A 22,143-nucleotide genomic window follows, 5' to 3' on the forward strand; every position below is an offset into this window, starting at 1 on the left:
ATCGAAAATATGTGTTTTCCGATGGTCTTAGGCGACTCCTTTGAAAGGGTCATTCAACCCACAAAGGGATCCCGACCCACAGGTTGAGAACCACTGCCTTAGTACAAGAAAATGTGTATGTATGATAGTTGAGTTGTGGTAGTTCTCATGTCATACAGAGACATTCCAAATGTCAGACAGGATTTTTTGATATTAAGATTCAATACAGATGCAAAGATAATACATGTAACAATAACAATTATGATACCTAAAAGTCAGGATTTGGGGGTGATTTCTGACCAAAGTAAAGTAGTAAGAGCCAAGAAAAGGACTTTGCTGAATACCATGAGCAGTATTTCTCCTGGTCAGTAATGTTATATAAATATGAAATAATGTTGCACTACATTACTGATTTTATTTTTTATAAAAGCTTGGCTGGGTAGGGATGTCTACTGCAGGTCACTTATTCCAGCTAAGCAACATTTATAATGTGAACACTTAACTCGTTAGCTCATAGTTAGCTTTTCTAGTATTTACTTCAGACTGTACTGTAAGTGTACTGATTCAAAATTCACTAAATTCAGTTGGAATGGCTTTTGGACAAACCGCTACAGGATTGCACTGTTAAGCTTTTCCTAACATTTAAACATTTAAATGTTTAACATTTAAACAACTTGGCCTTACTTAAAATTCCTACAATCAAATTACTCATTGTATTACTTTTCGCTACAAGCAGATCTGTCAATTAATGTGAGTCCCACTTTTAGCAGCTTTGCAAATAGCATAGTGAATTTATATTTCTGGTGAAGGAGTATCTTTTTTTAACCAATTAAATATTCTTGCCTGCTGACAAATTGTCATATTCAAATTACTTACTCATGTGAATAGTCTAAAATAGAGCCAAAGGAAGACTGAGTACTATAAATGAAAGTGAGACTTCGTGTGGCTTCAGTTCTAAATTTTATACAGTTAAATCATGCATATCACAAAGGTAAAAAAAAGCTATTTTCAAATTGCAATCATGCAGAAGATACCACAAAGGGAATATGGGAAATATGCTGCTTTGTCTTTTTGGTGCTACTATTAAAAACCTGAATTGATGTTGATCATCGGGAAGCTTGACTAAAGAATGAAAATGTAACATTGGGATTCTGAAGTACACTAATTCATTGTGCAATATTAATACTAAAAATGTTGCTTAGCAAGCTGTGTTCACACAGAAGAAAGTCTTGTTTCTATCTAGTGTTGCTGTAAATAGAGCCAGTGATTCCATCCCACTTAACTTTGGTGATAGGTTTTATGTTTTTTTCTGCATGTGTGTATGTATTACTCAGTAATTCCCAAATGGCTCTGAGCTGGCTTCAGGAAAAATGCTTTCTGGGTCAGGAGCCAAGTGCATTAATTTTGTAGCTTTCATACAGTGAAGTATGATATGTCCATTTTGTCATTGTTTTTCTTGGTATTTTCTTTTAACCCAGAAAGAAAAATGTTCACAATCTCTCTCTTCAGAAAACTTGTAGGAATTCCTTAAAGGGATGAAATTTGTCTTCTAAATGCAGTAGCCCAGAAATTTAATTTTATCATCATGGTGTTTTGAACCGATATATTTGTCCTGATGATTTGGCGATTACATCTGAAAAACATATTGTCTAAGCATTCAGCACAATTTATTGGGGAATGGTTTGTATGGAATCTAGAAACGCAGGTGCTTCCATAGCTTCAGATCTTTGCCAAAATTTTAAAGTTGTTTATGTCAAAATAAATGTACAGTTACAGCAAGTTAATTCAAAGCTTACTTGACATGTTTGAAAATAAAATATGAAAATGACCTAAACTGTGTTAATATTGCTTATTAATATAAATAAGTAAATTAATTCAAACCTTATTTGACATTTGAAAAATAAAATGAAAATGACCTCAGTTGTGCTAGTATTGCTTGTTAATCTAAGTAGGTTTGTAGTTTTTATCTATAAATACAGCTAGATATAGTCAAGGAAAAATTTGCACATTTGAATCTAGTTCCTTCTATCTCTGGTATCAAGTGGAGAATATACAATCCAGGTCTAAACAGATGAATTGTATTGACCAAAAGCAAGCAAAATGTTTTCCCCTCTATCCAATCCATCTTAAAATGGTTCTTGTCTCTTGTCCTGAATTAGATATCATATCTTGTCTCTTGTCCTGAATTGGTATTGTTTTAAGTTAAAGATAAGTAAATACAGAATACAAGTCAAGAAAGTTAAACCTTGAAGGCATTTTTTTTCTAAGTAATAGGGCGGCCTTTTTTTCTGAAATTCTTTAGCAAATAACTTCTAGAATGCAGATTATTTTAGAGAATGATTATATTTGGTATATTGATTCTGTTGCAATATTCTTTTAAAATAAGGGTTGAACTAGTAGGTCCTAGTTCTTATTTAATTCATTTATTCATTCTTATCCATGCTATTTTAGACAAAATTTTAAGTCAAGGTTATCCTTTTTATCTAATCTTAAAAATCTCTTCGTGTGCTTTTAGTTTTGTCAAAGTTGTTAATCCTAAAATGTACAAATTGAGCTCACCCACGATGCAAGTTATATTTATATGAGTCAAGGCATGACTACATGAACTACTTATCTTTTAAAGATACCAGTTTATGGCATACTTATATAGATTAAATGCTTTTATAATTAGGAACACTGTTCTATTTATATTTACTCTGGATTAAATTCTATTGACTACAATATGATTTGCTCCTATGAAAGCACATACTCTTATAAGCCAAGTATGAGCTGTTAAACCTCTAGTGAAGGTCATACCTGTGTCATGTAATGACTCATTAACATTAGACAAATTATTGTCTCTTAGCCTCAGTCAGTATTTACTTTTTCAGTCAAAAGTGACATACTTAATGAACAAGGTCACTGTAGGAATGATTAAATGGAGATTACTAATGCTTTATAGATGGGAAGCTTTGAATAATGCTATTCCATAAACAGTATTTTTTAAAATAAATCTGATGGTGGTATTACCCTTCTTTAACTGGAAGATGGTTATCTAAGCAATATCTATAAAAGCCATATTGATTTTTAAATTAGACTATACAGGTGGTATTTTTTCTTTCCTGTGCTGTTTGAGATTTCTTATCAGACTGCCAACTTCTGTCCTTAATTTACCTCTTTAATCTAAAGGCCAGTACTGAGTTTTGTTCAGTCATTGTCTTTTGAAAATATTACATGACACAGATACTCTCCATCTATTGAGATAATTTCAGACTCATGACAGACTATTATGACTAGATACAGGGCAGTTTCATATAGCTAGTCTGAATGTTCTCATAATTCTCCCAGTCTGTTCTCAGAAGCATTTGATATATTTTACAATCTGCTTCAGAGATGATGCATTTGTTTTGGTGTTTTTTTTTTTTTTTTTGCCAGATCCTATTCTTGTTTGGTTGAGAGAAAAGGGATATATCAATTTCTGCATTTTTGTGTTCAGTCAGCTGGCAAATTGCTGACTGATTTGGTTGTACAACTGAGTAGTGTATTAATAAAACAACAGAGAGCAGACGGTATTAATGTTTTTTGTTTTTTTTAGCAAAGGTATGGAGTTATTTACTCAAATTCAGAAAGCGATTTGACAGCAGAATGTTTTCAGATTCATTCATTCTAAATCCATCAAAAGCTTATACAGTATTGTTTATGAAGCAGAGTACAGGGTTTAAAATGTAATTTAAAATAATACAGAATATTGTAACAACTTACAAAAAATAGGCCATTTTAAACTGAGAATCAAGTTAAAAATACATGAATTATTTAATAAATAAATATGAATTATCCCTCTGGTTCTGAAAGGGATAAATATTGAATTTACCCAATTACCAAGCTACTGTAGTATGGGTTCATAGTATCAGGGTTACAAGTGACACCCCCTAGGATTGCATAATATGCTGAGGCAAAAACCAATCCCATCTTGCCTCAACATTATACGTGAATCCAACAAAGATGGCAACAAAAGAGCTGCTCTGGGAAGGTTATATCATAACTGGAATGCCACTGCTTATAGATTATTTTGGTATTTTTGTCATCCATCTCTCATTTGTTGAGGGTACTCTATGAAATGTTTCTAAATATCTCAAAACTGTGTGGCAAGAGGAAGCCCTTTGGGTAACTTAGATCTTAAAACTCCACTGCACTCCACCAAGAACTTGGCAAACAATTTGGATGGAGTGGTTCTTTCTTTAAAACCAGCTGTGCTTGTGGTAAGTCCAGCGTAGGCTTTGCTGGGTTGAGGAGGCACCAGAAGTAGAACGGTACCTCAGATCTACTGAGACAGGACACATGCAGCTGAGAGCTCACTTCCTTCTGATCATTTCCTATTTTTAGTATAATACAGCTGTTTTGAATTTTGAGAACTATTTTCTTGACACTAAGTACCTCCCGTTTTGTAATTCTTCAGCCTTTCTCAGTAACAAACTGGCAAGTGGTTCACTTATTTAATATTTGTGGTGTATAATTGTGTCTTTCTCTGTATCTTGCCTCTATCTTGAAGGAGAGCATATGCCTGTCTCCCTTTTTATTTGTTTCCTGTGTGTTTTATATCTAGTTCCATTTGGAGGTAATGGTATCATCTTGAACAGCACATGATTTTTCATTTCATCTCCCCCCCCCCCATTATGAAGAGACCTGCTGCTTTCCAAAAAATAGTAACTGAGAAGTGTTAATCGTTCAGTTTTTCAATATATGTTTTGATATTTTTTAAGCAGGGTTCTTAACAAAAAACAGAGTCCAAATAAAGTTTAAAGCAACCATGGCTTTAATTCTCAAAGATTAAGTTGGAAAATTATGTATGATGGAAGAAAAGAGCTTAGTTGCTCATCTCCCCCCCCCAAAAAAATTGACCAGCAGAATCATTAAATTATTCGAAACACTTGAGTATCTATGTCAGAGCAGACATAGAAAAGTTTACATTTTTGAAGCTTTATATTCAAGCAAAAGCTGAGATAAAAGTTTGAAATTTGCTCATATTGCAAGATTTCATTTCTAAGTTTTGAATCTGAGAATTTCAAAGTTAGGTTTTCAATGCAGGTCTTTTCATCTCAAAATTCAGTGGCTCCTGGCATACTTTCATTATATTGTGGCTTGTTTGTTTGTTATTTTTTAAAAATAAGATATTAATTCTAAAAGCTGTTTAGCTGCTACCTTTGCCCCTCATTGTTAGAAAAAGATACAAAGTTTTGTTGCAAACTAATGGAGTGCATTGCAGAAAGTATAACCCATGTCACAGACTTGCAAAATAAGCCCATCTTTACAGATTTGCAATTTAAAATCAACTCTGATTCTGTGAGTCAGGATTTGGTTATATTACTCACCTGTAAAATCGTGCTGAGTCCTTTAAGATTAAATCGCTCACAATTTTGAGTATTTGTCATGCCTTTGAAGCTTCAGCAGTTTAATGATATCCTGGATGTTTTTAAACTTTAGACTTTCATTATTATAAGGTTACTATACAAATGCACCATTCATACACATTCATACACACAGCTAATCTGTAGCAAAAAACAATTTCATAGAAGCCAGCTGGAGTCAGGGCAATTCAAAATATACATAACTTCAATAACAACAACCAATGCCACAAAAAGAACATACCACAGAAAAGGAAGGAAATTGGGCCAGTGAGTTTTGGAGTAAAGCTGAATGGTCACAGACCATTGACAATTGGAGCAGGAGCGGAGAAATTAAGAAACCTTGAAGGTGAAAAACAGAATGGGGCATCTGGGAAAGAGCACAATTGGTTGAACACCTAGAGAGAAACTTTAGTCCGGGCCCCACTTACTAAACACTAAATGTCAGTGGCGTGTCAATATCAAAATTGTGAAATCAGACATTGATACCGATCTGGGGTAGTTGGCAAGCATTTGAGTAATCACAATATTTGGCCCATGAGTTTAGGAGCAAATATGTTTTAAATCTATCTTGATTGTCTAAATTTTGTTCTAAGGGAGGTGACAATTTCCCAAGTATCAGACTCAGGTAGTTTCTCTGTACTGAGTTAGTGTAGCCTACTGTGTAGAGAAGGTGCTTTCCAGTCAGGACAAGAATGCGTAGGATATGACTGCAGATGATGCAGTGTTGCTAAACAGAGAGTCCATTATTGATGCTGTGGAGCACGCCCTTGGCCTAGAGTGATAGGAATGTTTGCTTTCCTCTGCTCCTGTTGTACAGAGCTAGAGCAGGCAGCACGTAGACAAGAAGACAACAGATCCCAACAGGAGGAGGAAAGGGGATTAAGCTTCCCACGAAGGGCATGACTGGATTTTACTATCCATTAATCCGTAGTCTCCTTTCTTGGTCTTTCATTTGGAGATGACATTAGGAAGCCCATAATCCAGATCAATCCTTGAATGCTGAATTCAGAGTTAAAGTGGCAGGCATTGAAATCACGTCTCAATCAGGAGCAGGATAAATTATGCTTGTCCTGCTCCTGACAGAGTGTTGCAGAGAGATTTTTTTTAAAACAAATTAAGATCTCATAAAAATTATAAAATAAGGATAAGACGCAAAACGGAATACTTCTGTACAAAACATATTTAGCTCAGGAATTCCATTTTTTTTCTATAATTAGCTGGTCCATTCTGGAATGGTTCATGCATTTCCAGACATATTATTCAAGACAGGAAAAAAGTTCATTGTAAAAATAATTGTTTCTTATTATGATAAGTGCACTTCTGGAAATATGTGAACCACATCCAGAATATGCCAGACATCCCATTCCAGAGGAAAAAATGGAGCCAACCATTCTATGTTGCACATTTTTTTAACGAAGCAAAACAAAAAGCTATCAATTAGAAATGACCTGGTTTAAATAAAATTGTAGTCATTAAAATGTTAGATAATCACTATAGAGATCCAAGTTGAAGTTTCTGTATGATCATGGATCTCACTGGTGACTTTGGACTATTAACATAGTCCATATTACAGGGTTTTATGAGGAAAAAATGAGGAGGGATCCTAATATAAATGAAAAATTGTAAATTGTAATAGGAATGAGGTAATACAGCTGAGATGGACTGTTCTAAGCACAGCAAGAATTAGAAACATCTTTTGAAGTGTGAACTTATTTTACTAGACTTTTTCCTACCTTTATTACTTTTAGTAGTGGCCAAAATTGTGGAAACCTTTTGGGAAAAGTGTATTTTTGAGGTTTGATGGCTAATAACATCACTTTTTGGGGGGGAGTAGTACCACAAAATTATATATCGATGGAAAGATAATGTAATTAAGAATGAAATGCAACAAAGTTTGTTCAATTATTTGTATTCTATGAAAAAGTATAGCCAAATAACTAGAAAAAGGAAGCACAACTTGCTTTGGTTGATATCAGGTAGCTTTCCTTCATCTGATTGTAGCCAATGAGCATGAGCATTTAGAGAGCCAATCAGATGTCATCTTGTTTTGGTAATGAGCCAATCAGATCACAGTAGGATTCTGGGTTTTTAAAAAGTTTTTTATTAAACACATTAAAACATTGGACACAGTGTAACCATCCTGGCAATGTCTTTGCCATACATACTAAAATATAAAGTTAAATAGAATAGAATAGAATAGAATTTTATTATTTGTATGCTGCCCTCCTCCGGGAGGACTCAGGGCGGCGAACAATTCAAAAGGGGAAAAAGGGGAACGTAAAAACGAAATACAAATAATAAAAATAGGCAACAGTCGCACAACCATACATGTTGAGAGGGGAGGGAACTCATCACCCCCAGGCCTGCCGGCAAAGCCAGGTTTTGACGGCTTTTCGGAAGGCCTGGAGAGAGGTGAGGGTCTGAATCCCTGTGGGGAGTTTATTCCAGAGGGCCGGAGCTGCCACAGAGAAGGCCCTCCCCCGGGTAATAGCCAGATGGCATTGGCTGGTAGATGGCACCCGGAGGAGGCCAACCCTGTGAGATCTAATGGGTCTGTGGGAGGTAATTGGCAGCAGGCGGTCTCTCAAATATTATAACCACCATGCTTATTTACAATTGGTCTATTCAGTAGTAGGATTCAGTTATTGATGCCATGTATTGAAGCTGAGAGGAGGACATTTGTCAGTGTGTTATGTGATCGCCATCAAATTGGTTGTTTTTTTTGTGTTCTTTTAGTGAGCTTGTAAAACATAATCAAATTAAAGTAATGGTGTAAAGCAGTGACATGCGGTGAAGTTTATGGCTGGTGAGGCAGCAATTTTTTTAGACTTGTTGACTTCAACTCCCAGCATTCCACAGCCAGGCATGCTCAGTTCCGATTTAAAGTGACAGCAGTTATTTTTCTCCTTTGCTCCTTTTCTTTTTCTTCTCCCTTCCCCTCCTTCCTCCCTCTCCCTCCCTCCCCCCCTCTCAAACTCAAACACACACAAACACACGCACACACAAAGTTGCACCAGGAGGATGAAGTTACAGTTATAAAGAAATTAGAAGAAAAATTGGTGGAAACTTAGCCAAAGGTGGCCTTTCTAAGTTTTTGAAGAGGTAGAAGAAGAATCAGTCACTACAAAACCACACTGGTAAAGGCAGGAAAAGGTGTACAACATCAAGTGATGATAGAAGAATTAAGAGGCTGTGCCTATGTAACAGAAGAAAATCATCTGGGTGTATACAAGATGAAATGGTGCAATGCAATGTGAAGTTGAGTGCAAGGACTGTTCAGTGCAGACTGCAGGAATTTGGCTGAAAATCTAGAATTTGATGTAAAAAGCCACTTTTCTCTCTCAAACAAAGGTTGAAAAGACAAAACTGGGCTAAAACCCATGTTACCTGGACAGAGGAACAAAGGGCCAATTTTATTGGAGTGATGAGACCAAGATCTCCCTGTTTGGTAGTGATGGCATAAAATACGTAAGGAGAAGAATCAAAGAAGATTTGCATCCTGATTGCATTACATGTACCGTGAAACCCCCAGTTAGTATTATGATCTGGGGTTGTATGATATCAAAAAGTGTGGGCAGAATTTGTGTGATGAAGAGGAATATAAATGGTCAAAAATACATTAATGAAATACTTGAGCCCAAGCTGAAGCCTTCTGCATATGATCTTTTTCAAGACAATGAAGCATTTATATTTCAACAGGATTCAGCTCCAGGTCATGTTGCTGCTGTGTGCAAAGGATGGTTTCAAGATAATCATATTTAACTTCTGGAATGGCCTTGGAATAGCCCAGACCTTAACCCAATTGAAAATCCGTGGAACCGACTAAAAAAACTTGTTAGTCAGAAGCGACCCAGCAATAAAATCCAGTTAATAGAAGAAATCATTCAATCTTATAACAGCTGCAGAACTAAAAGACTTTGTTCACTTCATGGAAAGATGTTTTAAGACTGTAATTCATGCTAAAGGTTAGCCAACTATGTATTAACTGACATGGCGATAATTTTTGTATATCTCATTTTTACTATGGTGATAATTTTTTGTATATCTCATTTTTTTCTATGCGTTTCACTTCTCTTCTTTATAACTGCTATTCTAATAGCAAATCCTTCATGAAAGTTATTGCATTACATTCTTGATTAAATTATCTTTCCATTGATATATATATTTTATGGTACTACTCCCCTCAAAAAATTGGTGTTATTAGCCATCAAACCTCGAAATACTGTACACTTTCCCCAAAAGGTTTCCACAATTTTGGCCACTACTATGTATGTGACTCAAGGTGACAAACACATAGTAATAATAGTCCTTCTTTCTATTTTCCCCACAACAACTCTGTGGGGCTGAAAGACAGTGACTTGCTCATCCAGCTGTTTTTCATGCCTGAAGTGGGACTAAAAGTCATCGTTTCTTGTTTTCTCAATCAGGAACCTTAACCATTGCATCAAACTATCTTTAATATCTTGATAGGCACAGACACAGTGGCAGAGTGGAACATTATGCTAATCTACTCCCAAATTTTAAAACTGCTCCATATATTGGGCCTAATCACAAACCTACTTACTGGTTTTTATATTAATAGGCAGATGCATGGATCCTTTTAGGCAAGAAACAATATTTAAAACCTATGGATGACAGCATAAATGAGAACATTTTTCTGCCTCTATTATTATCTAGATTAGAAAAGAACCCTCTAGTCCACGGATGTCAAACTTATGGCATCACGTTGCCATCACGTGATGTTTTTCCCATTTGTGGGGCTAGGGGCTTACGCATGACATATCCGGCCTATTTGCCACCAGTTTGACATCCGCTGCTCTAGTCTATTAGAAGCTGAACTATAATTTATTGGCTAAGATGCATGAAGATGATGGAAACTGAAGGTTTACATTCTTAGGGAACTGTAGCTGAGTGTTTGAAATTATCTGCATTGTTCATTCAAAATAGTAAAATTATTCAATTTAATTCAATGCCAAGAATTATTTCAGTTTTTTTCTGATTAGCAGATTATTCTGCTAGACAAAAAAGGAGCAATGCGAAGAAGGTGAAGTGGAGAAAGATGCCCAAATATTCTTTCTCTCAGCCATGCAAATCTTAAAAAAAAATATTGGCGAATTTCTTATTGTTATTTCTTATTCCTTAAAAAAAACTCTTATTCTCTATATAGAGAAAATGTAACTTGGCTTTTCTGACAATAGTTATTATAAGCAATACTGAGCATTACCTCAGTATTTTTAAATGATCAAACTATATATGATAGGCTCAATTTGAGGTACAGAGTAGAAGATGTCTATCTAAATCTGGGAATCACAAATTCTGATAATTTGTCATGATCAGATGTGAGAATTTGTTTTCTTACAAGGTCAAAGTAAAACAATTTCATGTCATATTCTCACCCAAACAGCTAACAGATGGAAACCAGACCCTGCCCAAAATGGAGAATTTAGGGCCAGTCTGTCCATAGGTAACACAGGATAAAGAGAAAGAAAATGTGAATATTGAGTCTACTATATGGGATTTGCTTTTGATAAACCCACAATCGTTGTGTTTCATTATGATTTATTAGGTCTACTGAAATAAAAGATATTTAACAAACATTTTGGATCATTTTTTAAATACAATTTGTATTTATTTTTGAACAAAGACAAACAAACATTAAAAAACCATCTTTTATTACAAATTTTAGAAAGTGTGTCAGTTGGTTACATTATTTCCATGCATCTCTTCCATAGTCATCACCTGCTTTTCATATCAAATTGCATATTTTAAATTCACCTATATTCATGTATATCACGATTATTATATCTCAACCTTAATTTGACTGTAATTGTTTTTACATCCTTTTATATATAATATTCAAAATCTATTAAATCATCCTAAAATCATCCAATCACAATACATCTTTATAACATATTCTAGATAAGGCTTTTAAACCTCCTCTCATATTCTCCATGTGTTGTTTATATAAAATTTCATATTATCAAACTAATATATCTATATGTATTGTTATCATTATTAATCATTATTTAACTATAGCTATTGTCACTTCATTTTATATATACTACTAGTAAACTAAATTTAGCTTAATTTTTATTATACATTTTCATTGCATCAACCTGTATCTTTCCAGTAATAGTACGGTCTTATATCTCTTGCCATTTGTAGCAATAATGTTCTAGTTACTTTCTTAATAAATCTTGTATAAACTCTTTGCAACATGTTGTTCCTTTCGTATCTCATAAAAGCTTGAAACTCAGCACCTGTTCTTTCCATCAGCTTAACTTTGGTTATTGCTAGTGCTTCTGTCAAGATTTCTCTCCTTATCTCCGTCAATTTTTCTCTATTTTCTTCTTCTGTGCTTTGAAGTCTGGGGTAGAGTTCCAATCCATCCATCTCCCCTTTCCATATTCCACTCTTGCCATTACCAACCACACTCACTTTGTTGTCAGTATCACCAGTTTTCTTATCTCTTTGCTCATTTTTTTCCTCCATCTTTTGAACTCTGTCCTCCACTTTCTTCATTTGATAAACATCCTCAGTTTCTCCATCAAATTTTTCTGTTTAGAGCCAAGGTGGAGCAGTGGTTAAATGCAGCACTGCAGGCTACTGCTAGATCAGCAGGTCAGCGGTTCAAATCTCACCGGCTCAGGGTTGACTCAGCCTTCCATCCTTCCGAGGTGGGTAAAATGAGGACCCAGATTGTTGGGGGCAATATGCTGACTCTCTGTAAACCGCTTAGAGAGGCCTGAAAGGCCTATGAAGCGGTATATAAGTCTACTGCTATTGCTATATATTACTGCTATTGCTATTCCATATTCTCCGATATCTTTTCAATTCTCTCTGTCACAACTAATAGATTTTGCATTTCAAACATAATCATTTGCAATGTTACAGTTTCTTTTTCCTGCTGAGCCATATTTCAATTTTGCAGACACTGCCACTATAGGGTTCAAGGCTATTTTAATAAACTTCAAACAGGTTCATTTATTATCTTTCAAGTCAAAATGTTGTCTTCCCTCCAATAGCTAGTGATAGAACTCCCGAAAGGCACCTGTATAAACAACTTGTGCTCTTCCTGCTATCACTGTCAGTAAACAAACTGAAAGAACCTTGAATCTCAAGTGATGAAAGAGAAAGAAGAAAAACAATGTATCCAGCCTCCAGCCTCTAAGTGGCAGTGTAACTGCTTTTCCTCCTGTTATTACAACCCTCTTTATAATCGTTCTTATTATCTTCTTTATATTCCAAGCTTACGAAAGAAAGAAAAACCTTAAATGGAGATCAAAAACAATACAATTGATCCAATCAAGCATTATAAAAAAAAAGAATTTTAATCCATAGGTGTAAGCAAAAGTGAAAAAAGAAGAAAGCATTAATCCATTCAGTTTAAAAAATAGGGAGCCTTTGCAAAAGTTCCATCCGTGGGGAAAAAAATTAGAAACAGGATAACACACTAAGTTTAATGTAGATTAATTTCGCTGCTTAAAGTCTTCTGTCTTCAATTTTAATTTAACTTAATTTTTTGGGGGGGAGTCTCTTTTTCTAATAATAAAATTTCCTCACCAATTCTACACACTTTCTCTTTCTGCTTTCTTCCCGTTCTGGAGCTATCCCAATTTCAGCAGCTTCATTAGCTGCGTTTCTATCGCTGGAAAAAAAGGCTGTTCCTGGATCTTTCAGAGACTTTGCAGTGTCCCTGAGATCAGCAGGAGGTGCCCTTCTCAATCACCATCTCTATGGGATGGTTTAGGTCTGAATGGACCATCCAGAGGCAGAAATTCGACTGCAATCTCGGAGCACCAAGATCGCATGTCGTGACATCGACGTCAGCTCTCCTTCCCACATTTTGGATCCTTGAGTGCCTGGTAATTGTTTCTAGTCTATCCTGTCAGAGGAACTTTGAGATTGTTGGATAGTGTGGGGCATTTGCAGGATTGAAACCATTTGCTAAGCATGGAAACTTGGAAAAGTGTCTTATAGGAACAGCAGAAATATGTGGTAGGACATGCTCTTCCAGCTGGTATGTTAGGGAAACATCACCAGATGGCTGACTGATTTTTGTCAGGCGAACATCCTAGACTCGAATAGGCTACTGAGTCCCTTAATTCAGGGGTCCCCAACCCCCGGTCCATGGCACAGTATAGGGCCATGGCCTGTTTGGAACCAGGCTATGCAAGTGGGCAAAGCTCCATTTGTGCAAGCAGTGGGCACATGAACAAAACCATCCCCTCTCCACACCACCACTGCCAGTCCAGGGAGCCAGAAAGAGTGGGACCACTGCCTTAATGGGTCTCTCCAGTATGCAAAGAAAAGAGGGAGCAGTTGTTCACCTTTTCAATGAAAAGCGGTTCTTTCATTTGATCGTGATCTCCACTTTTTTCATTATTCTCGTTGGGCATTCTCCTAGTTACAGAGTGGACTTCCTATTCCTTATTGTAAAAGACTCACTAGCAATAGCAATAGCACTTAAGACTTATATACCGCTTCATAGTGCCTTTACAGCCCTCTCTAAGCGGCTTATAGAGTCAGCATATTGCCCCCAACAATCTGAGTGTGTTTAGTTTGAACAAGAATCTCCAGGGCAATGAACTCTTTGTCAGATGTAGGAATAGAGGAAAGGTCATGTAAAGACATGTGCAGCACACTGCCATGATCTCAGTGGCTGGTTACCTCTTAACCTATGAGCTCACCTAATTAACAAGAACAGGAAGTATCAGGAACTAATGAGTTATGTGAGATTCTACCCTGGGTGGGATGCTCTTAGAGATTGACAAGGAGAATAAGCCAATTATAATGCTGTTGCTATATGCTCATTGCTTTGCTTGTAAAAACTGTATAAAAAGAATAAACCTTCCAAAGGAGGGAGGTATTTTGGAATGAACCCTGTGATGTCTGGACTCTGAATCCATCAGTCAGGACAATATCACAAAGTTCTAGAGCAGTTCTAGAATGAGGAAAAACAACTTTTCAGATCTTAGGTAATAACTGATTGACACAAACTACCTAGATAACTTCAATAATATAGTAATAGTATATTAAAATAAGACAGAGCATAGGAGTGAGATTTAGCAAGATTTAAGCATAGTACGAAAAGAATTTTGCAGAAAAAATCTTTTCTGATGAAGGTCAAGAGGGATGACTTTCATCTATGACATTTGTGTTCTAACCATTTCCAGCTAATGGCTTCGATCTGGCTTTATTTTAATTGTATTATTATTACTATCCTTCCAAGTTAGGAATTGGTTTTATTGTGCTAAAATGAGTCCCAGTTTTACATGTATTACATTCTATGATTTGTTTTCAATCCCAGATTACATGTTTTGGGAGTTGTATGCCGTCCAGAGTTAAATAATTGGAGCAGCCTATAAGCATACTAACTAACAAAATAAACCGTAGCTCTTTTGTTATTCAATCATTTCAAATGTGTTTGCTTTTATAGCTCTGATGGTTGGATTGCTTTTATAATTTTTTTCTCTGATCTGATTTTTCTAATCACCATTTGATTTTTTTCCCCCTGAATCCTTTAGAATTTTTCATGCTGTGAAATTGATGGACTTTTTTTATAACCACAGGATGCCTTTGGATGATGTAAAATATCTTAGGCATTGTAAAAAAAATAAAATGGTGACTGCCAAAGGCAGCTGCTTTCACTAGAGAAGCATAAGCCCCATTCTGCCCCAGAATCTGTGATGAATAGGTATGAATGAGACAACAAAAAACTCCAAATAATAGCATTTGTTTCTTAACAAATGAAGACTGAAGCAAATGATTTTCATTCGGTTCAGGTTTGCATTCATTACGAAAAAAATTTGCATCCCTATCAGCAATTGCTTCTTGTTTTATTATGCAAAAATAATGGAGAACAAAATAAAATGCCATTCTGCAGCAAAAACAAATAACCCCAAAACAGGGGGTTTTTTTGCTCAGGTTTTCTAATTGCCAGCATCTTCCCTAATCTTACAAATTTCACAGGAGTTGTGAAATCATTTTAAAACAAATTGTAAAAAGATTCTGATCTATTTAGTTTTACTTCTACAGGAAATTTTATATTGCTTTTCTTTATAATGCTCTACAGAAAAGGGAGCCCATTATTTGAAGTAATAAAACATATTAATACAATATTCAGATTAGATGAAGAAATATTTAGAATATTTCCAGATTATCTTCAAATTCTTCAGATTAGCTACAAAGCTGTTTGGCATGGCAGAGCCCAAGTTGCTTTGAACCATTTCCATTATGTACTTCAAAGGTCAAGTCATTCTTTTAAATAAAATCTCAGAACAGATCATAAAGAAGTGGATGTATTTAGTGCACATTTTTTTCTGTCTCCCCAAGATTGATGTGGACAGGATGCAGTACTTATTTGTAATTGTGGGCATCTCTTTCTTTTAACAATAGTAACCTTACCATACTCTTCCTGCCAGCTGATGTTTATTAAATCATGATCCATCTCTATATCTAGCCAAAAAACCCATTCTAGTTTAAAAAACGGGCACATTGCAAGCCAAAAAAAGACTGGTGGCTTTTGTTGCTGGCATCACAATTTATTCACAGTGCCACAACATCAACCATGTAGTATGATTGGTTATATTTTCATGACAATGAAATCTACCTTAAGGAATCATAACAGGAGAACACAAATAAAAAAGATGTTTGCCCTCACAGAGACAAGGAAGGAATAGGATTAAGGAAGCTGACCATTTCTTTTTCAAATAGAGACGTGAATATTGTATTCATTTACATGTTGCTTTTTTGTCCAGTATACTCAATATGGTTTAGAGTCTAAAATCATCCTAGTGCAGAAATATCCCTGGTGTTATCCTGTTTTGGACATGGATTCTTTTAGCCCGGAATTGGTAGATTTGCCTCTAGAGGGCTGTGCTTGGTTCCAAAGGCTGCTGAGCTGTAACAGCGGCCATTAGTCACCAAGGGACATCACTCAGTCCAGTTAATTTGGCCAGGGAAACGTGCTCGTAAAGCTTCGCTACATTTCTTTTAAGCTGGAGAAATCAATTCTCAGCAGTTTGGATAGAATACAAGAGGCCCACATATAAAGGTCGTGGGTTGGGAGGGAGAGAACGTGAGAAATTGCCAGGTTTTGTTACAGGATTAAAAGCATCTTATTAAGGATCCTATTTTCCTTGTTGATAGGAGAGTATGGGACTGTCTGGTAGGAAGAAACATAGCTATAATGTTAGGTAAAATGGCTTCTGTTCTTACCCCAATGGGTGAGATTTGTACATGTTACTGGAAGATTTTGTCTGCAACCCTGATGCCCAAGAATATTTCAAAATAAATCTTTCTCCATATAGAAGACTTGGAAGTTCACAACTATAGAGAGAGAAACAGTGGGGTAGTTAATGCTACTTTCCTGGCTCATTTTGATTCTTTCATTTCCTTTACGCCTTTAATTCTAAATTGCAGGAGCAACATCTAGAGAGCCACTTATGTTGCACCAGATGTAAGGGAAAGCTCCCCCTCATCCCCTTGCTTTCCCTTGATTAAAACATTAGAATTCTTTAATCTCTCTGAATTGAGTTTCTTCCTTAAAAGCTGCCTGTTCTCTTTGATACACCAAAGCAGTTCTTGTCACGCTGCCAAAGGAGGCCGGGAGGAGTGTCACACAGCTCAAACTTTTACAAGCTGAGTGAGCCGGAAAACAAGCAAAGGCACACAGACATAGACAGAGAGAAAAAGAGAGAAAGGGAGACGGAGAGTGAGAAAGCGAGAGAGAGAGAAATCTTATTTTTAATTTTTGTTTTTGTGACATTTGGCTATGAATGTATTTTTTTTTCATCTTACTTTTTTTTGTCTAACTTGACAAACCTTTGTGAAACTTGGAAGAGAGGAGAAAATGACGTCACTGCAATCTGGGGGTGCCTTTTGCGCTGCCTGTCAGATCCAAAAGAAAAGAACAGAGCAATAAAACAACGGCTGTCTCTGTCTCCTTCGTTAAACATGGCACTAATTGGATGTTAATTTCTCTTTGCTCTTCTCGCTGTTTGATTGTGAGAACTCGGTTCTCCTCCACCCACCCCCAGCAAGACTCTTGCCAATAGCAGGGAGTCCATACTGTATGTTCCCTCCCAACCGTGGGCTCAAAACAATTCAGAAGCCGGGCAGTATTAAAAATGCAGAAAGGGGAGGGGAGGGAGGGATTGGATTTGAGAGTTTCACGAAGCTCAACATTTTCCATTCATTGTGCTGTACAGAGTTCGGAGTATCTCCCCCCCAACCCCCACCCCCATGTTCTGTCCAGTCTCCTTGGCAGCATGGAAAAAAAGAATTAACCCAACCACTACCCAACCCATGTGTGAAACAGCATGTAGGAGAACTAGTGCAGACAAGAAGCTGTTGCTGTCTTTTTCACCCGGGTCACCCTTAAGGGGTGTTTGTGCTTCTTAGCTTGAATTCTAGAAGGTCCTGAGTGCATCTGATTGATTCCTAATGTACATGCATGCACGGCCATGCATACAGCGGTGCAGGGGGAAAAGGTAAGTTAAGTACAGGGTAGAGGAAGAGCAGGGTGAAATATACCAAGGGAGATGGTGGGTGGGTGGAGAAGAAGAAGAAGGGGAGGGGAAGAAGCAGGAGGGGGTGGAGGGTAGAAATGTGGGAGTAAAGTCCTACCTGGGATCAGTGCCAACTTCCTGCACAGGGCTGCAGACCCACAGCTTTGAGCAACCCACCAGAGGCGACTTTTCTCTCTTGTCACGATTCCAAGAGGCAAGGAAGGCAACAGGAACAGGTACAACAGATGCAAAGCAGCCTTGTTTGCCAGGGTGTTGGTGGGTAAACCCTCTTCTCTCCCCCCCTTCATTCCCTCTCCAATCCTTATTGCAGACAGCTGTATTTTTAAATGATCCTTCCAAACAGGGTCGACGAAAAAGACTTTTTCCTTTAATTTTTTTTAAAAAATGATTTTATTGTGTGGCTTTGGAGGGGCGAAGGGGCTTTTTATTCTCTTGCAAACATCTCCTGTCCATTAGGATTAACATGCAGGAGATGTGACTGTCACTTTGCTTATTGACAGTTGCCTGTACAGGGATGGGAAATGGCTTTGTTCCGTGCTGCCTGGGAAGCAGTGCCAACTCTGACTTGGCAGCTAAGCCAGAGTGGGCAGGGAGAATGCGGGGAGAGCGAGAGCGTGCGAGAGAGAGAGAGAGAGACAGAGACAGAGAAAAAAGAGAGAACGACTGCTGAGGCTTCCAAAGTGGAAATGGCTGTAGGCCCATTTCTGAACGAGCAGCTATTCACTGCCCCTTTCTCTCGCTCGCTTGCTCGCTTTCTTTTTTTTAATTTCTTCTCTCTCTCTCTCTCTCTCTCTCGCTCTCTCTCTCTCTCAGGCTGGCACAGAAAAAAAATGGAAAATGGGAGCTGGAGGCAGGGTGTCCTCTTCTGGCATATCCCGGTAGTTTTGCTTTGATTTGTTTTTAAACCATCCTCATCTCTATTTATGCCTCTTAACTCCATTTTTGCCGCCGACAAAAGAAACATTTCGCAAAACGAAACTGCTTCTTGTATAACATAAGAGGGTTGTTTTGTGTTTGTTTCCTTTTTGTTTCATTTTGTCTTTCATCTTCTTTGGCTGTGGTTTAAAGGAGCTTGCCGCGTCCAAAATCTCAAGTTAGGAAAGTAGAAGTCAACATTTATTTTATGTACATACCTTGGGCTGCTAACACAGAGAGAAGAGAGAATGAGTTGCTTGTTTTAACTGTCATGGGTTGAAAGAATAAGGTATTGGTTGGGAATTGCCCTTTGGAAATGGTTCTCAATAGAGACTGAGAAACTTTAGAGATATTTGCTTGGGAATGGGGGTTCCATAGATTACCCCCCCCCCCAGTTTTCTAATAAAGGGAGACTATTTGAAGGGTATACTCAAGTGGAGTTCCAAGTGGAGGAATTTGTGCCAGCTTCTCTTTATGCCAGCCTCTTGTCGGCCTTGGCGTCTCATTCGGATGAAGCCTGGCATGCAGGCACCGCCCATTTCTTGGCACTGAACTGCTCTGAGAAGGAAAAGGGAACGCATGGGGGGGGGGGAGCTGTTTCACTGAAACTGGCCTTTCTTGAAAAAAGAAACCATTCCTGATGATTGTCCAGATCATCGAAGTTAAAGCCAGCGGCTACTGAGCAGCAAAATCTTTCTCCTTCCCGGCACATCTCTTTCTGGTACGAAATCAAATGTGGTTCTTTTGAAAATATTTTAAAATGCCATTTTATTTGTCCAAGAGCTTTGGCACTTGCTACTCCTACATCCTTTCTTCCGTCCTCCATTCTTCTCGCTTTTTGTGTTAAAACATTCCATTTATTTCAACCAACCCAACTTGTTGGTGGGCTTTATTATTTATTATTTCTCCTGACTGTTAATCAGGATTTCCTTTTGATTTTTCAAAATATTTTGATTCTGGGTAATGGAAGCTAAGTTTTTTTTTTTAATTTTGGATTTTTGCCACCCTACGCAGGAGAAAGAAAATTGTTGAATCATATCAGACTTGCAATTCAACATGGCAGCCCCTGCTAAGATTGTCTAGTTTTGCAAGGCTGAAAAGCATTATAAGAAATGCCCATTTCTGGGGACATAAATTTTGATAGAGCTAACAAAAGGATAAAGAAATAATTAGCTCTTTGGAGGAATGATTGGGGGAATTTTATATGCTGTCTTCAAGAAGAGGGAGAATTCGGCCATGTTATCCTCATCTCAGTATTTTGTAAGTGTTAACTATTTGCAATCTGTTCTGTACCTATCATTTAAATGATGATTTGTTACTTGTTCAAATTTTCTTTTTGTTTCGCTGATACAATTTTGGGTTTCACCAAATAATTTGGGGTATTAGGTTGTATTGTGATATTCTTCAAGATTTGTTACGTGAAATCATGATTTGTTTTTTATTGAGGGAAATCTATAGAAGATGTTTTTCAGAAACAAGGAAGGTGGGTGAATTTTTCAAAATACCCACTTTGCTTAATTTTCCCTTTCGCACTCAAGAGCCTTTCTCCAATTGCCGCTAATATAAACTTTGATGGACTACTCTACAGCAAACTATATGCCATTTGCCATGCAAGGTTGGAATGGAATTTAGTGACTTTGATTTGTGTTAATAAATCTGGCCTCTTTATGTCAAGCTTAATTTAGGCCTCTATTGTCCAAAACAACAGAATTTGTTTCTCTGAAAATAAAATAAAAATCCCATCAATAAGCAATTGAATTTTTGTAAACATTGTGCTGTTAACAAAACTTTTTTTCTGCTAAGAATTTTTCAGGACAATAAACAGAAAGACATCTTAGTTATGCTCACTAAAAGCACGTGTTGAGTGTAGAGCTTCAACAACTGCTTTTGCAAACTGTGAAGCAAGGAATATTTAATTAATTCTTTCTAGATTCCCTGTTTCCCATTGTAATAGTAATATTGAGGACAGACTTTGGTTCTAGTTTTCCTCATTCTTAGGAAGGCTTGCTTTAGTTGGGGGGGAAATCCTTTCTTTGCAAATGCAGAATCTCTCTTTTTTGTCCGCAATTTTGCCAATTATTTATTTGCTAGAAAGCCCATTGTTTCTTAGATGACATCTTTATAAACTTAAGAGTAAAAAGTACTTCTCAGTTCTTGATGTTTTGCGAGGTGGTCTTTCACTTCAGTAATTACTCTTTTCATTTCATATTATTGTGCATTTACTATAATCCACCATTTTGTATCACACTTTCCTTGTCCTTCTCACTACTTCAAGTGAGTCTGAACTCTGCCTATTCTAATATAAATTTCAACATTTTGTTATCAAGTAGACGTGAGGTAAAATGTGATATTTCAGATAATGTCTTGATGAATTGTTGACATCCCTCATTACACACATATCTACCCCGTGCTTAATTACTCAGACTTTCTGTAAGGCCCAAATCAGATTTAAATGAAAGTGTTAAAATTCTCCTGAGATCACGATTAGGAAATTTGTGTGGGTGCACATAAAATTGCATGATGACTTTTACAGAAAAATTAATATATCCAGCAAGAAGCAAAGGCGACAGTTCAAATGCTCAGAATCTTTTTAAAAATTTTCAGTTTAAACGTCTGTACTCCATGAATCCATGCTTTTTTTATTATTGTCCACTGAATGTATTCAATAGTACTATATACATCCCTGAAATAATCCTTTCATCTTTGGGGTAACATGTATTAATTACTCAAAAACATACTTTGCTATTTACTATTTAAGAAAATAGTCAAAAATCTATTATCACGTTGCCTGAGAAATGCGAGGAAGTTGCCAGAAAGAACAAGGTGGTTGCATTGATGGGCTACCAACACCATTTTGAATTAGGCCAAGCTCAGGTTGAGAATAAAATGAATATTTTTAACAAGAAGCATTGTCATTTTAGTGCTTTTTTTCCCATTGTTGCACCATCCCCAATAGTCCGCTATAGACATGTGGTTTATTTGCTAGCTTTAACAGCATAATTGCTGTTAATTTGACATAACCTGCAATTTAAAATTTAAAAATGTGGTCTTCATTGAGGAAACAGAAATCTGGTTTCCCACTGTTTCCAAATATATTAGAGTAATTTAGAATATGGTGGTTTTCCTCCTATATCCCTTTCTGATGTAAAGTTTTTCCTTGATATTTTTTTCATTTCTGAATACACTGAATTACTTAAAAAATTTCAGCAGTATATTTTTTGGTTTATTTCCCTTTTTTGAACTTTTAGCTAAATGTTATTTAGCCTTTGATCCTCTGTCACTTTTAACTTTTCTTTTTTCTTTTGAAGTACTTATTATTCTTTTTATAAATA

General features: G+C 36.6%; 1 long non-coding RNA gene across 1 annotated transcript; it reads right to left on the reverse strand.

Annotated features, from left to right (window-relative positions):
- Positions 1–13,049: 13,049 nt before the first annotated feature.
- On the reverse strand, positions 13,050–18,426 carry LOC116508722. The gene is made up of 3 exons (XR_004255410.1): positions 17,994–18,426; positions 17,190–17,255; positions 13,050–16,694 (listed from the first exon to the last, which is right to left on the reverse strand). It is a non-coding gene; the product is annotated as an uncharacterized LOC116508722 (long non-coding RNA).
- Positions 18,427–22,143: the final 3,717 nt, after the last annotated feature.

Source organism: Thamnophis elegans, chromosome 5 (assembly GCF_009769535.1).
Source record: "Thamnophis elegans isolate rThaEle1 chromosome 5, rThaEle1.pri, whole genome shotgun sequence".
Taxonomy (NCBI): domain Eukaryota; kingdom Metazoa; phylum Chordata; class Lepidosauria; order Squamata; family Colubridae; genus Thamnophis; species Thamnophis elegans.